Raw genomic sequence first — 14,511 nt, forward strand, 5'->3', positions numbered from 1 at the left:
ACTCTTTCTAGTTCATCTACGTCCTTCTTATCCAAAACTGGACACATTACTACAGGCGAGAGCTCACAAGTGGTGAATAGAGTGGAAGAATCACTTCACTTTACTTGCAGGCAATACTCCTGTTAATGTAACCCAGCCTAATATTAGATTTTCTGTTTTTTTAAAACTGCAACAACACGCTGTGGACTCATATTCAGCTTGTAGTCCACTATAACCCCAAAGTCCTTTTCTGAAGTACTGCAGCCTAGCCAGTAATTCCACACCATGTGTTTGTGCATACAATTGTTCCAACCTAAGTGCAGGTGTTTGCATTTGTCCTTGCTGATTTTCATTCAATTAATTTTGAACCATTTTTCTAGGCTGTCAGGATCCTTCTGAATCTTTATCCTATCCTGCAAAGTATCTGCAGAGTTCCACTCAGCTTGGTGTTGACAAAAATGGTGGCTGCTAGAAATATTCATCAAGTCCCTTTGCTGTATCGGTGTGTGTGTGCACAGAACAACAGATTCATTGCACTTAAACAGAATAGACAACTGCTCACCCATCCAACAACGACACACAAACCCCATCAACTGCCAGCCACCTAAAGAAACCTCTGAGAGGTCAGACACTTGAATACCTTAGGCATCCCTCAGATTTAATAAAAAGGATTTCTGGTTAATATCTTTTCCCAATCCAGTGAGGAATAAAACAGAGAATCATAGAAAATTGGGGTCGGAAGCGACCTCATGAGGTCATCTAGTCCAACCCCCTGCTCAAAGCAGGACTAGTCCCAAATAGATCATCCCAGCCAAGGCTTTCCAGGTCTTAAAAAACCTCCAAGCATGGAGATTCCACAACCTCTCTGGGTAACCTGTTCCAGTGTTTACTACCCTCCTAGTGAGAAGCTTTTTCCTTAATATCCAACCTAAACTTCCCTTGCTGCAACTTGAGACTATTGCTCCTTGTTCTGTCATCTGCCACCACTGAGAACAGTCTAGCTCACTCTTCTTTCTAACCCCCCTTCAGATAATTGAAGGCTGCTATGAAATCCTCTCTGTCTTCTCTTCTCTAGACTAAATAAACCCATTTCCCTCAGTCATTTCACATAAGTCATGTTCCCCAGCCCCCAAACCATTTTTGTTGCCCTCCACTGAACTCTCTCCAATTTGTCCATATCCTTTCTGTAGTGGGGGGCCCAAAACTGAACACAGTACTCCAGATGTGGTCTCACCAGTGCTGAATAGAGGGGATTAACCACTTCCCTCGACCTGCTGGCAACACTCCTACTGATGAAGCCCTATTTGCCGTTAGCCTTCTTTACAACAATGGCACACTGTTAGCTCATATTCAGCTTATTGTCCACTGTAAGCCCCAGGTCCTTTTCTGCAGAGCTGCTGCCCAGCCAGTCAGCCCCCAGCCTGTTCTGGTACGTAGAACTGTTCCACCCTAAGTGCAGGACTTTGCACTTGTCCTTGTTGAACTGCATGAGATTTCTTTTGGCCCAATCCTCCAGTTTTTCTAAGTCACTCTGAAATCTAAACCAACCATGCATAACTCAATTCTAAAATCAGGGAACACATATCCCAAGCGCTAGAAGGTCAAAACAGGCTTCATTTCACAGAATTTAAGGCCGTGTTTTTGCTCTTTTGCAAATATTTGGTTTTCCCCCAATTTCACTTCATGCAAAGTTTTGTACCGAGTTGTGTGAATTCCTGACAGTTTCTAAATGCATGGATTCAAGAACAGCTTCATCAGCATGCAAAGGTTCAGACAGTTGTCGGAAGTCTTTCCATTGACTCAGCCACTTTCCAAGTGCCTAAATAAATATAAAAGCCACCATATAAAAACACAAGCACTAGTTGAGTAGTTCTGCATGTTAATAGGAGCATTCTTCATTTCCAATCCTTCCAGCAGATCTTTCTGGGGTAAAGTCCCTATCTGGTAGCACCTAAAGGTCCCAGTCAAAATTGGGCCCCTTTATACTTCAGAGAAACCACTTGTGTCCAAAAACACAAACATCTACATTACTCTGCTTTCTAACCAGAAATAAAAGCTTGCTAATTCAAAGGAGAGACTCACCCTGTCTCCAAAGACAGTTCTTGACTCTTACGTCTGTTCAGGTACTGTTCAAAACCTGTAAGAGAAAGATTGAATGACTTTTTCAATGTCTTCCCCCCACAAAATGATCACAACTACAAGGCATGACAGTATGCAAGCATCACCCATTTCATCCCAGGATGGCCAGACTCCTAATATTGTATTTAGTTCCATAAGAATTTGCTCTTAAAAATGTATATAACAGATTACCTGATACACAACCCTACCCTGGAACAGGCTTAGGAGAGAACAGCACCTTCTAATTCAGCAGGCTCTGTATAAATTGTAAGCCAGATCTGCTAATCTGAATGATAAAAAGTATTTACAGCCAGCAGCCCTGCAGAACCAACACAGCTCAGAGGGAGTGAAATGGATACCCTTGAGGCTTGCACAGTCACCTGTTAACCAAGTTCTAATTTCGTGGCCATCTGTGCCATGCCATTGTCTAAATCCCCGCTACTTCACCTGTACTATGCTGCTGAAGACAATAGAGTTGTCCGGGTATCACTGAGGGCAACATTTGGTCTTCAGAATGTTTGTTTCAAGTGATGAGGCATGAACCGAGCTTGATTCTCAGATTTTGGAGGAATCCGGTAGGGTTGGCTTGTTACTTGTAAACTGAGCAGGTTAGTTATAAAATGAGCCAAGACAAAGAACTAGCAGATACAACATTTGATTTTATGCAGGGTCACCTCTTGAAACAGAATTACCATTTTCTGGAGGAAAGAAAAGCCTACAAGACCTGAGGAAGAGCTGCATCCATTTCACTGATTGCACTTCTTCCACATGTTGTTTTTGCATGTATAGTAAAATAAGCAAAATACCAGATTCCTCCTGAGAGGGCCACAGAACAGCAGGGAGAACTCCCAATTCTGCCCCAGAAAAATATCTTACCCCAAGAGTTAATTTTCAGACAGACCTCCAAAATTCACACAGGCAAAATCTGTGGGCTGGTCCATTTACAACTGATTATGCAAATCAGGTAGGATGACCTGCCCATGCAAAGTGCCAGTGACACACCCAGAGCCCGTAAGCAAGAGTGCAGGCAAAAATGGGGGTCCCTTTAAGAATCTAAACCTCCCTAGCTCCAGTGTTTAACCTGATTTGACAAAGCCATTCATCCACATTCCAAGTGAGAATTAAAACAGTTTAACAGTCACGGTGCAGAGTAACTGAGAGCAGAGTTTGGTCCAAAATAGTGGTCTTATTCAGGAAGCAGCAAAGTAGAACACCACATGCTGTCTTTCTTCCATTGCAATACAGGCCGAGTAGGCAGTAACCCAGTGACAAGATGTGCAGTTACTGCAGGGTCCCACAGCATCTACATGCCAACATCCATGTGCAATAATTAGGCTGCTGTGCTATGAGCATGTTTCTATTCCAGTAGGCTATGCAAGGCCTGGATCTTGTCCTCCTCTCTACAAACTGTATACTGAGTAACAGGGATTAGCCCCACTCTCTCATCCATACATCACAATTACATGCCATCACCACCAGCAAATGGAGTGCAACCATTTCTGCAACACAAACATAGGTGACCTTCATGGTGCCAGATCTTCACAGTCCTTTGCATGTGTTATGAGTCCCCAAGCCAGAAGGCAAAGATTACGATCATAATCAAATACCAAAGGCAAATAAAGAGCTGGGCTGAGGTACTCCTACTGTCGCAGAGCTGCAGACCAGCAGGTCCCGTTTGTCTAACCCACACGAAGTAGGGCCTGTTTCCTTCCATACACTGGGAAAGAGCATGGGGTTTGCATGCAAGGAGCTCTAGAAATAAAAGGAACTGTAAAAGATCTCAGCCACTTTTTTGCAACATTTCAGAGAAAGCCACTCACCTTTAGGCAAGGACAAAGCAGGGAAAGCATCAGCCCCATAAGAATTTACTGGAGAAAGTTCTGAGCATGAAGGGAACACAAACAAGAAATCTAAACCCGGGGTCTGATTATCATCTTTCTTCAGTTCTTTGCTGTTGAAACTCCAGTGACATCATGATCCCAGAGGAACTGCACTGCTGTGGATCTAAAGTCTGGGGATTGAAGGGTAGCCAAAGTAGACAAGGCTTGAGAGTTATTACTGCCGTGCCATCTAGTTGTGCTAGTCTAGAGCACAGGTGGGCAACAAGGTGTTAAATGTACTTAAGTCCTACCTATATTACAGGCATCACCAATGCAGCTGCAACTTGAGAGTTAAATGTCCAAAAAGGCCTGGTACAGATTCAGACACCCACTACCACAGCACCTACATACCTTCAGAAACCCAAGCACATGAATGATTCCAGACTGTTTGCTCGCTATGAGTAACACCTCACCAGGATTGCCATGCAGTTACTCCCTCTGAGCCCACCTATCATTTTGTAAGTGCCAATGATGATTTGTAAGAGCCAATGATAATCTGTAAGTTACTACTTATAAAGTTGTGGGACTAACAATATTGACTTTATCCAGCAGGCAAGCCAAGCTGCCTCTGTGAGCACAACCTGCCAGCTGTGATCATGTCTAACAGAGCAGGCCAAGAGCTCCAGCTCATTTCTGCTTAGCATCTGCATAGAATTTGAACTCAGGGCTCCCATGGAATGATCAACGTGCTAGTCCCCTGAGCCACCAGGCACTCCCTCTCCCCTCTCTACGATGTTTCTGAATAAGAAGAACCTGACTGCTTCTCTCCTGCTGCGCACAGAGGATATCCACTGATATAAATGAGGTACCAAGTAAATGGGCTGGCCTAGCAGCACTTGTGCCAGAATGCAACAAGAGCTTCACTACCTCTCTGCTCCCCTACTCCAGTACCAGGCTGGCAGTTGCAGATCCCACTCTTCCTCATACCAGCCCACTCAACCTCTGGAAACCCTCCATGCAGCCCAGAAAGATGGCTCTGCTCTCTCTCAGGACAAGTGCCTGGACTGAGGAAGACAAACATGCTAGAGTACCCCCTCCACCTCCAAGCAAAAACACCCCAGCAGAACAGCTCATTCCCTCCTGCAAACCCCAGGGACCAGAGCACATGCTGAGCCCAGTCCTAAGGCAACAACTTTCTTTGCTGCCTCCAAGTGCACTGCCTTCCCTCGCTCTTGCTCCCTTGTGCACATAACAAGACACAAGCACACAGGATACTAGCACTCACAAGCTGCAATATCAGTGGCTCACGAGTGGACAAACAAAGCACACGGAGGGATTTTTCATTCATCCTTCAAGGAGCAGGCCAGAGCCTCGCCCTCAAGGAACAGAGCCCTCCTGCATGGGAGGCAGCCTCCCAAAACAGCCTCACCAAGGCACTGAGATTGTTCACTTAGCAGACCCAAAACAAAGGGCGTCACTGCACTTAGATACCACAGGCAGGGACACACACTGGGCAGATGACGGCTTGGATGTGGCCAGGTCTAAGGGGCAGCACTGACTCTCTGGGACTGCACACACATTAAGGCAGGGGTGGGCAAAATGGCAGATCTGGCCAGTGGCCAGAGTCCATTTCCCAGCAGCCCCTGCCTGCATTGCTGAGGTCAGTTTCCATGGAGACTGCAGCAGTGGTGGTGCCATGACATGTTTTCCCATGCGAGACAGGGTGCTCACAGCCCTGCCTAGGTTGCAATGTGGGTAACTCCATTCTGCCAACCAAAGCTCCTCCATGCTTTCAATTAGACACAGAAATTGCTTTCCCTTCCTGTCTGTGCTGCTGGGGCTGGCTCCGTTTCAGCAATCCCTGTGCACGAAGAGCTGGGGAAGCACTCTGGGATCCTCTGGAAGGAGTCGCTGTATCAATTAAGGTCATATTGAATTACCTGGCCTGGGAATTTAGCCATCTGGGGAGCAAGACTGACCCCCCGCCCAACCCCTGCAGGCTCCCTGCCTGCTATCACTGCTGCCGAGCAACTTCCTGGAAGACCCTGCCAGTAAGCAGAGGCAGTGTTGCTGGAGAGACTGGCTTAGCAGCAGCAGCCTCCTTCCCATTCAGCTCTTTCTCTGCACCATGCTGGGACCTCAGCCAGAGACAAGGGCCTACAAACCTACAGAGCACTTCCCTCAGCAGAGGGCTACTTACCTCAGCACTCACATACAGCCACAGCACCTTAGTAAACAACTAGCCTGCTGCAGGCAGCCAGTGAGGTTGAGAAAAAGTCCCTTCCTGACTGAGCAAAGCCAGCACATCATAGAGGAGATGATGCTTATTGGCTGGGCCAAGGCTAGGCAGGAGGGCAATGCTGGGGCCAGCTCACCTGAGCACAAGCCATGTCTCGAGAGAGGTCTGCAGCACTGCTGCCACACCACTGAGGCTGCAGACACGTCAGCTCCAGTATGCTGGGATGGGGCAGCCCCCGTCTGTGCTCACATGGGACAGCGCCAGGGCAAGGGAAGGTGCCACAGGCAGTGCTGGCACTCCAGTAGGCAGCTCTCAAGGCCAGTGGGGAGCCAGTAACCCGGTAGGTGCTTGTGTGAGCTGTTGCTAGAGACAGCATCGTCCAGATGAAAGGCGGAACTGCTGTCCAGACCTCCCCATGGGCTCTCAGGAGGCTGTGGCAGCTGCCACCAGAGTACTGTTGTTAGCTACAGTCCCAACCAGCGACACGCTGCCAACCTAAAACTCTCCCAGCAGGTTCAACTGGACACACTGTTCCTCACCACTCCTGCTACACGACCCTGCTGAAAAACATTGCACTTCACCACCAAGTCAATTGTTTTTAATGACCCAAGATGGCAACTGTGAGCATTATAAGGAAACTCACTGAGCGCTAAGTGAAATCAGGTATCAATTTCAAATGAGCGTTATAGCAAAATAGCACTAAGTGAAATGGCATTAAGTGGGGGTTACCTGTACAGATGCATTATAAACACTGCCAGATTTATCTCCAGCTCCAGATGTGTTACAACAGGGTTGAACTTGGGCCAAAGTATCTGAAAGGGCTTTTTGATCCTTTGGGACTAATGGCCCAACATAAGTTGGAAATAGGAGAGAAGCAACAGATTCTCTCACCCAGACAAACTTGCACCTGACAGCCAGAGCAGGACTGAGCCCTACCGCATGTTTACAATTGCTCTGTCCAGTCTACTTTTTTAAAAGGCCCAGAAATGAGTCTTCCCAACTTCCCACAATAGGCGATGCCACAACCCAATGCACCTTCCAATCTGGGATCTCCCCAGCCACAACATTCAGACCAAAACTTGCTTAACTCCATCCCCTTGCTGCCAGTTGTGCACCCACTTATACTAGTATGCTGCAAGTACAACCCTCCCACTCCACGACCTCCAGTCCCCATCCCCTAGTCACTGGCAGGGTGCCACCTGCTGGGAAACTAAAAGACCCAACTGCTGATCATGTGCCATGCTATCCAATATCAACAGAAGCTTCTGCCAGCAGAAATAGTGCCAGATCAATAGTGCATCTAATTAGAACATTTAATTGCTTCCATTGTTCATTCGGGTGCTGCTTCCCCAACCAGATCATTAGAATAATCGGCAAGAGGCTTTCGGTATTCTAGCCCTTTCCTGCTCGCACCCATCTGGATAATAGAACCACAATCCTCTCCGATATGTAAAAGAAAAGCAAGACTAATACAGACAGCCTGTCCTCCCCCTCCCCAGCCCTGGCTTCTCTCCACTGCCCCATCATTTCTGCTTTAGATACATCCCTACCAATGGCAGCCCTGACAGGTGCACACCTGGCTGCCTCTGTCTAAGCCAATAATGCTTTCGGCTGGCACTAACGGCAACAAACAAGATTAGGCAATTACAAAGGGCAATGTCATTAAAAATGTACAATCAGGTTGCTGGCCTTTCTTCCTGTAATGAAACGCTTTATGAAATGGCTCGTTCACCCGATCAAGGCGCGCTTTCCCTTCCAGACCCTGAGTGCAAAAAAGAATCAAATCTAAAAATATCCTCTGATAGGTGCCATGGCAGCGACAGACACACATGGCAAAATGGGGTGGGAAGGAAGAAGTGGGAGGGGGTCAAGCGTGTGGCAAATGCCTAACAAACCTTCAGATCCTGTTTGATTGCTCCCTATTTGTACAAAATTCTAAAGGAAAGGGGGGACCCACAGCATTCCCTTTGTGCAGCAAGAAATGATGACTCCACCCTGTGCATTTTTCTTCTGATGCTCACTAAAAGTACACACCTCTCAGATGCTTCTGCTAACCAGTATCAGGGCAAAAGGAGAGGAGATATAGGGGGGAAAAAAAACAGACTTAGGTACTCTTCCTCAGAGACCCAATCTGGGACCCACTTTTGCTTAGCTTTTGGTCCCAGCTTTGACCTGGCCTCTGATCCCACATGCAGCTGCTTTCAGTCTCCTGCGTGTCCAGTGCACTGATTCTCAACCAGGGTGCTGCAGCACCCTGGGGTGCCTTGAGATCCTTTCAAGGGTGCTGTGGGGAACTATGCACTGTTAGCATTGTTAGGCGTGCAAAAACAATTCACAAGATAAACCCAGGGGTGTCAGCTAGGAATCCATAGTGTTATAAACATTCTGCCCAGCTGTGGGCTTTCTGAGTCCTCAGCAATAGAAGAATTGTTCCAGTATTTTTCTGTAGGCAAAGAAACAGTGCAAACTAAAAGCTGGCATGTTCTGAGGGGAGCCTTGAACCTAACAAGGGGTCCCTGGGGTCTAAAAAGGTTGAGAACCATGGATCTAAGGGAACACACTGTAAAATAAGAGCAGTAAGAGATGACAATGACCTACTAAATCATGAGAGAGCCCTTGTACATCCCAGGGCAGGAGCCTGGCCCACAAAAAGAAATATTGGCAATGTGTAGGGGGTGCACGCGGGTGCACGTCCACCCCGAACATGGCAGTGCACCCCCTGCAAAAGGGCGGTTGCTCCCCCCCCCCCCCCCAAAATGCGGTGGCCACCTGCGGGAGCTCTCCTTGCCCCCCCAGCCTCCAGGGGCATGCGGCATTTATGAAAGGAAGGATCAGACATTAAACTGATACCACACATCATCTCAGCCAAAGGCCAAGTGCCCTAGTAAAACCACCGACCTGCCAGGATTTGCTAAATTGAAGTTTTGTAGTAATAGGTCTTGCACTTTTAACATAGCAGGGTCAACCTGATCCCTTTATCCAGTGCTCTATACTGCCATGCAAGGAATCTGGAGTCTACTTCCAACCCAGGACCCTCAAGCAGATGTAGGGACCAAGCCAGCTGCAGACCCAGTCATCAGCATGGACACTTCCCAGAGTAAATCCAGTGGCCAGAAGGACAGGAGGCTCCAAGGTTATGGTTATACAGAGCAAGTGGTAAGACTGAAAACATCAGCAGAATAATACAGCAAAATAAGAGTGAACTCCTCTCTGGTCACTACTACACTACTGCACATGGTCTGCTCCTGTTACAAGGCTCAGGCAGATCTGCTCTGGCACTAACCTTGAATACAAGCACAACATTTCCCATGCACAAGTTAATCCGACTTACCTAGGGTAAACATAAGTCCCAATTTGCCCAGGACAGTCCTGGATTTCACCAGCAGTTCTTGGCCAGTTGGTGAATATTAAAACGAGTATGTCCCAGGTGCAGGGCAGTCAAGCAGAGAAGCAGAGGCATGCAATGCACCAGGAAGGTGGGTAGGCAAGCACCACTGCTGCCTGCCTGGCTAGTGAACCATGCCACTCAGCCTCCACCTCTGCCTACAGCAGCATTGCTGACATTGGAGGGGGGTGGGCAGGGGGAAGGGAGAGGCATTGTCTCAAATGTCCCAGATTTCCTTATGGTCACTCTATATTTATCCCCATTTTATAAAGTGGAAAACTGAGGCAGAGAACACTCCCGACTCAGCCTCAGCACCCCAGCATTACTGGCTCTCAGGCATGTACTCACCTCACAGGTCACCACACTCCTTGATTAGCATAAGGCCCATACAACTTGGCTCTGGGCCCAGTGGGACAACAGCCTGGCCCAAACGTTCCTCTTCCATGGCATTTTTGTGGTCTCAGAGTGTTTAGTTCCCATTGGACGACTGAAGGTTGGGTGCATCTAGCTCTCAGGCAAGGTATCCACTGCCAACCCTCTGGAGAAGAGCCTCCGGCAGCACACTCCATGCCCAAACAGATGTTCCACTGATGAGACCAACCCTGTGGTGACCCAGGTTGAGCCAGCTCTTCAGGTACCCTTTTACCTTTTTACTCCTGCATTCAGGTCTTAGGCAACACAATAGCTTCTAAACTCAGGCTTAAAGCAGCAGTGACTGGTGCTGTGGACCATTACTGTAGAACACTAGGGCTTCATTACAGAGGTGGAATCACCTACTCTCCCTCCTATTCCCACTGGGGCAACTTTCACCAACCCCTCCCTAAGTGCCAGCATGTTCAGAGGATGACATGCCCTGCCACTGCTTCCTAGCACTGTAGACATGCAGGATTCCCCCTCACCCCAACAAAAAATCTGATGCTTCTTTTTTCCACCGTGACTACAATGAAAACCCGCTGACTCAGAAAGACATCTGACTGCTTTAATGAGAACAATGGGCTGCTCAGCCAAAGCTGTCACACTGTCAATGCGAGTGCATTTGTAGACGCTGTGTTAGAACAGCGTATTTATAATTGTATGTATGTGTGTACTCGCGCGGGCACCTCTGATACAGCGGGGCTTCACATCTCTGTGCTTTTGCTGCTGCTCTCAGAACAATGCAGCTGACTTTGGAGCAGGCATGGAGCTCAACATGACAGGCACTATGTCAGAATCTAACATGCAGTGGTAGATACCACCCTTGATAAGTTCTTGCCTTAAAACTGAAACCCCCATTTAAAATTACTCTATTTCCAACCAAACTCTTCATGTCATGCTTTACTACCATCCGAGACCCTCAGACAAGGAGACTGTCTTCACAACACCTCTGGGAGATGGGGAAACATCACATGATTTTACAAATGCAAAAACCAATTCATACAACAATTAAGTGACTTGTCTTGGATCTCACAGGAAGGCTGTAGCAGAACTGGAAATTGAACAATCTCCCCTCTTCTGAGAACTCTAATACACAGGCCATCCTCACTATCTTCCCAATAATTAGTTTGCAGGGGAAGATTTTCAAAGGTGCAACCAACAGTCAGGAACTTAACAGTCCTGTGCACCTTGAAAAATCTCCCTCTGATAGGCCAAAACCTTTTGTCAGCAGTACAGCAGGATAAAGAGTGTTTGGGAAGACAAGAATAGCATTTTAATTTCCAGGGGACTAGATAATCCTTATTGTTGCTAATGTCTCAACCCCAGGATATAAAGGCTACTACCACAAAAGAAACAGATTTCTCTCTTAACTGGCCACTCAGGCCATCAGAGGGGACACTCTTCCAGCCCTGTGAAAGTTTTCCCAATCTCAAGTTTTCCCATTCTACCTCAGGACAAGACCATTCCCACCCCCCGCCAAAAAAAAAAAAAAAAATAGGCAAACACAGTGAAATGACACTCATCCCCAAGATGGCCCCTATTGTTGTAGTCAGGCAGCAGCATCAGGATGGGGGAGTCCAATATACAAGGCACTTGTCTCAATCAGGTGGAAGAGGGATTGGAACCTTTATCCTCCACCAGCCAGGTGACTACTTTGGCCACCAGGCTACCGGGTCACTCTCTCTTGCCCATCTGAACCAAAAATGCCTTCCTGGCTCTGAGAAACCTTTCCTAGAAGTGTCCTCACACCCCAGATCATTCACCCAAAATGTGTTGGTGTGGCCAAATCAGCATTTTTCCAACCAGTAATAAAAAGTTTGACCAAAAAGTTTCTGGCTGGCTCCAACTACAGTGTCATCATCATCCAAACGACATGCCAAGAGGCAGCATCACTTGGACCTCCACCAGGGCCAAGCATGCCATCCATTCACCCCGACAAGCCTAACAGCATACACAGCCTGCAGAGGAGCCACGCCAGACTAGCTTCCCGAGATGTGTGCGCTCCCAGCACACTCCTAATGATCAGAAGCAGAGCTTCGCTATTTATAGGAATGTCTGATTTAATGCCTCCATTACCACCTGAAGTTGCTGTTAAAGCAATAAACACAACACATTGATTGTAAATAGAAGAGACATAAATACTTCGCAACCATTGACGACTCCAGTGGCAAGGGGACACAGGGGAAGCGCGTGCTAGGCACAAAGATAAGTGGCCTAGTTGAGGGGGAGATAAGGGAGGAGGTGTTTGTAATGCTGCATGCAGCCTTGCCCATGGGGACTAGAATCAGAGCCAGGCCACGCACAAGATCCTTTGATACCCAGCATGTGGCAGTCCCGTGTGTGTGGGTGTGAGTGCACGTGAGTGTGTGTATGGAAGGGGGAGAGGGAGGAGGGGCTCTGGGCATAGGAATGTCAGTTGTAGATCTGGCATACGCCCTGACAATCAATAGCTGGCACCAACAGCTCAGTGCAATCCCTGTTCCTCCTGCCAGGGCTGAAGGCAACATTCAGTGGAGTCTGCAAAGCATGGGTCCAATTCAAAAGTATGGGCTCCAATACCAAGGAGTTGCCTACGTAAACAAACAATAGGCTCCAGTCCAGCAACCCAAGAGATCGAAGCTGCAAAAATGCCTTCCGAGTAGAGAGAAACTCCCCCATGCTGGCTGTCTTGCAGCCTCTCCCCAGATCGCATTGCTAACCCTTAACTTGCTTGAAGGAGACAAAGGAACAGCAAACAAAGCTGCGAAAGCAACTCCCTGCTGGCACAGTTGCAATATGGGCTGCCTACAGCCCAGGCTACAAGAGCGAATGTGGTCTGACGGGTACAGCGGTCTCCAGTGGGCTCCAGTGGGCTTTAGCAAGGTAAAGCACAAAGAAACAGGTCTGTGTGTTCAATCCAGCCTAGAAGCATCATCACCAGTGCGGGGAGGGGATGAGGCTTGTGGATATGAAAGCAGGCTGGGAAACACCCTCTCTCAGAGCTTCCTTACAGAAGGTAAAGGACTACCTGGAAGAGGAATCATTCTGGATGGCCCAGTGAGACATAACTGGGAGCAATAATATGGTTACTTTATCTGTATAGCTCAGAAGAAGAAAAATATCAAACAAGCCCAATGGGAGAGAGCAAAGAAAAAAGAAAAGGACCGTTTATACCACAGGCCAGGGAAAACTCCATGACAGCAAAATCAATTGGAACTTGAAAGGACATCCCCAGGGAAGCAAAGAAAGCCGCGCCTCTGAGGACATTTCAGACTAGGACCTTGCCATCTCTCCCTTCCAAGATTTAGTGGATCTGTCAAACTGCACATTCGGTCTTTTCTTTGTTCAGAGAAGAGCCCAGGATGTGATATGCAAGGGAGATCATTAGCAACGCAAGAGGCGAGTAATGCCATGGCGGAGCCCCAAAGGGAAATAATCCGTTTTGCAATCACACTTAAGTTCAAGGAAGGGGGCGCGTGGGGTCCCATACCTTTGCACAGCCTCCCGTGAAATTGGCCAATTAAGCGAACGCTGAGCTTTATTATAGCACCAAACCCTACCTCCTGCCATATGATGAGATTCCAAAAATAATCACAGAAATATGCGGGGACCCATTCCAAGTCATTCCTGGCTCCCTGCATGCTCTCCGCTAATGTAAATTATCCTCCCAAAATCAACGGACCTGTGATTAACTGCTATTAAGGGCACAACAGCAGCTTCGAATTAAGGGGAAATCTTGTGGCTGGATTTTCCTCCTGGAATTCCTTATTCTGCTTTGCATCCCAAACTCGTTAGGTGACCAGGATTGCTTGTTGCACAGGGGCCTGGGATCATAGGGATTTTCACCCCCATTTCCCGTTGCCTGTTTAACTCCTCAGCTGCCAGGGGCGAGGCAATGGAGTCCTGCCTTGCTTTTGAGCACCGCTGTGGACACCCACGTCTTAACATGCACCAGATCCCCAGCACTCGGTGGAAAACAATTAGGGTGGGCGCAGTAGGAGCCGCGGCACATCATCCCAACCTGCCATCATAACAAAGCCTTGATCCGCTTAGATCACTGAGGCCCAATTCTGCCCCTGCTCGAGTCACGAACACCTACCGGAGCACGCAGGTGTGTCCACTGCCAACACAACGGAAGAGGGAGAGCCTGGTTTGCTAGGCACCGATCCACACCCACCTGCTGGCACGCACACGCCCAGCCCAAAGCTTTAGGTAAATAAAAAGCTGTTTACAGGGAGAGGTCACAGGAAACCAATTCGGGAGGGGCTGGAAGGATCCCAGGGGGGCACTGAGACAGGCACTCGGGGCAGCTCCATCTGGGCGTGGCGGCCAAGCCCTGCTCCTATCTGGGAGCCTGTCCGTGCCTCCCCAGCTCTCTGACAGGGAACAGTTCCCGGGCTACCTGCCCTGAGGGATCACCTGCCCGGCACGCCCAGAGCCGCGCCCCCGGGAGCTCCCTGCGCCCCTCTGGCCTGGCTCTGCCCAAAGCAGGTAGATCCCATCTGGCCCTTCCCGGAAACTTTCCTGCGGCTCTGGCCTCTGCCGCTCCCCGGCCCGGCTCCTCCTGGCTGTAGCGA

General features: G+C 48.4%; 1 protein-coding gene across 6 annotated transcripts in view; it reads right to left on the reverse strand.

Annotated features, from left to right (window-relative positions):
• Positions 1–14,457, reverse strand: part of EPB41L1 (erythrocyte membrane protein band 4.1 like 1) — a 148,519-nt gene extending 134,062 nt beyond the window's left edge. Inside the window, exons 1-2 of one of the 6 annotated variants that reach the window (XM_025205397.1) lie at positions 14,034–14,457; positions 2,062–2,116 (exon numbers count right to left, since the gene is read on the reverse strand). The gene's annotated coding sequence lies outside the window, so the exon portion shown is untranslated. Of the gene's footprint in view, positions 1–1,678; positions 1,799–2,061; positions 2,117–14,033 lie in introns of those variants that run through there. The other 5 variants (XM_006024694.3, XM_006024696.3, XM_006024695.3 and 2 more) reach the window with 5 other exon arrangements.
• Between the last annotated feature and the right edge of the window lie 54 nt (positions 14,458–14,511).

Source organism: Alligator sinensis, unplaced genomic scaffold, assembly GCF_000455745.1.
Source record: "Alligator sinensis unplaced genomic scaffold, ASM45574v1 scaffold511_1, whole genome shotgun sequence".
In the NCBI taxonomy this organism is placed as follows: Eukaryota; Metazoa; Chordata; order Crocodylia; family Alligatoridae; genus Alligator; species Alligator sinensis.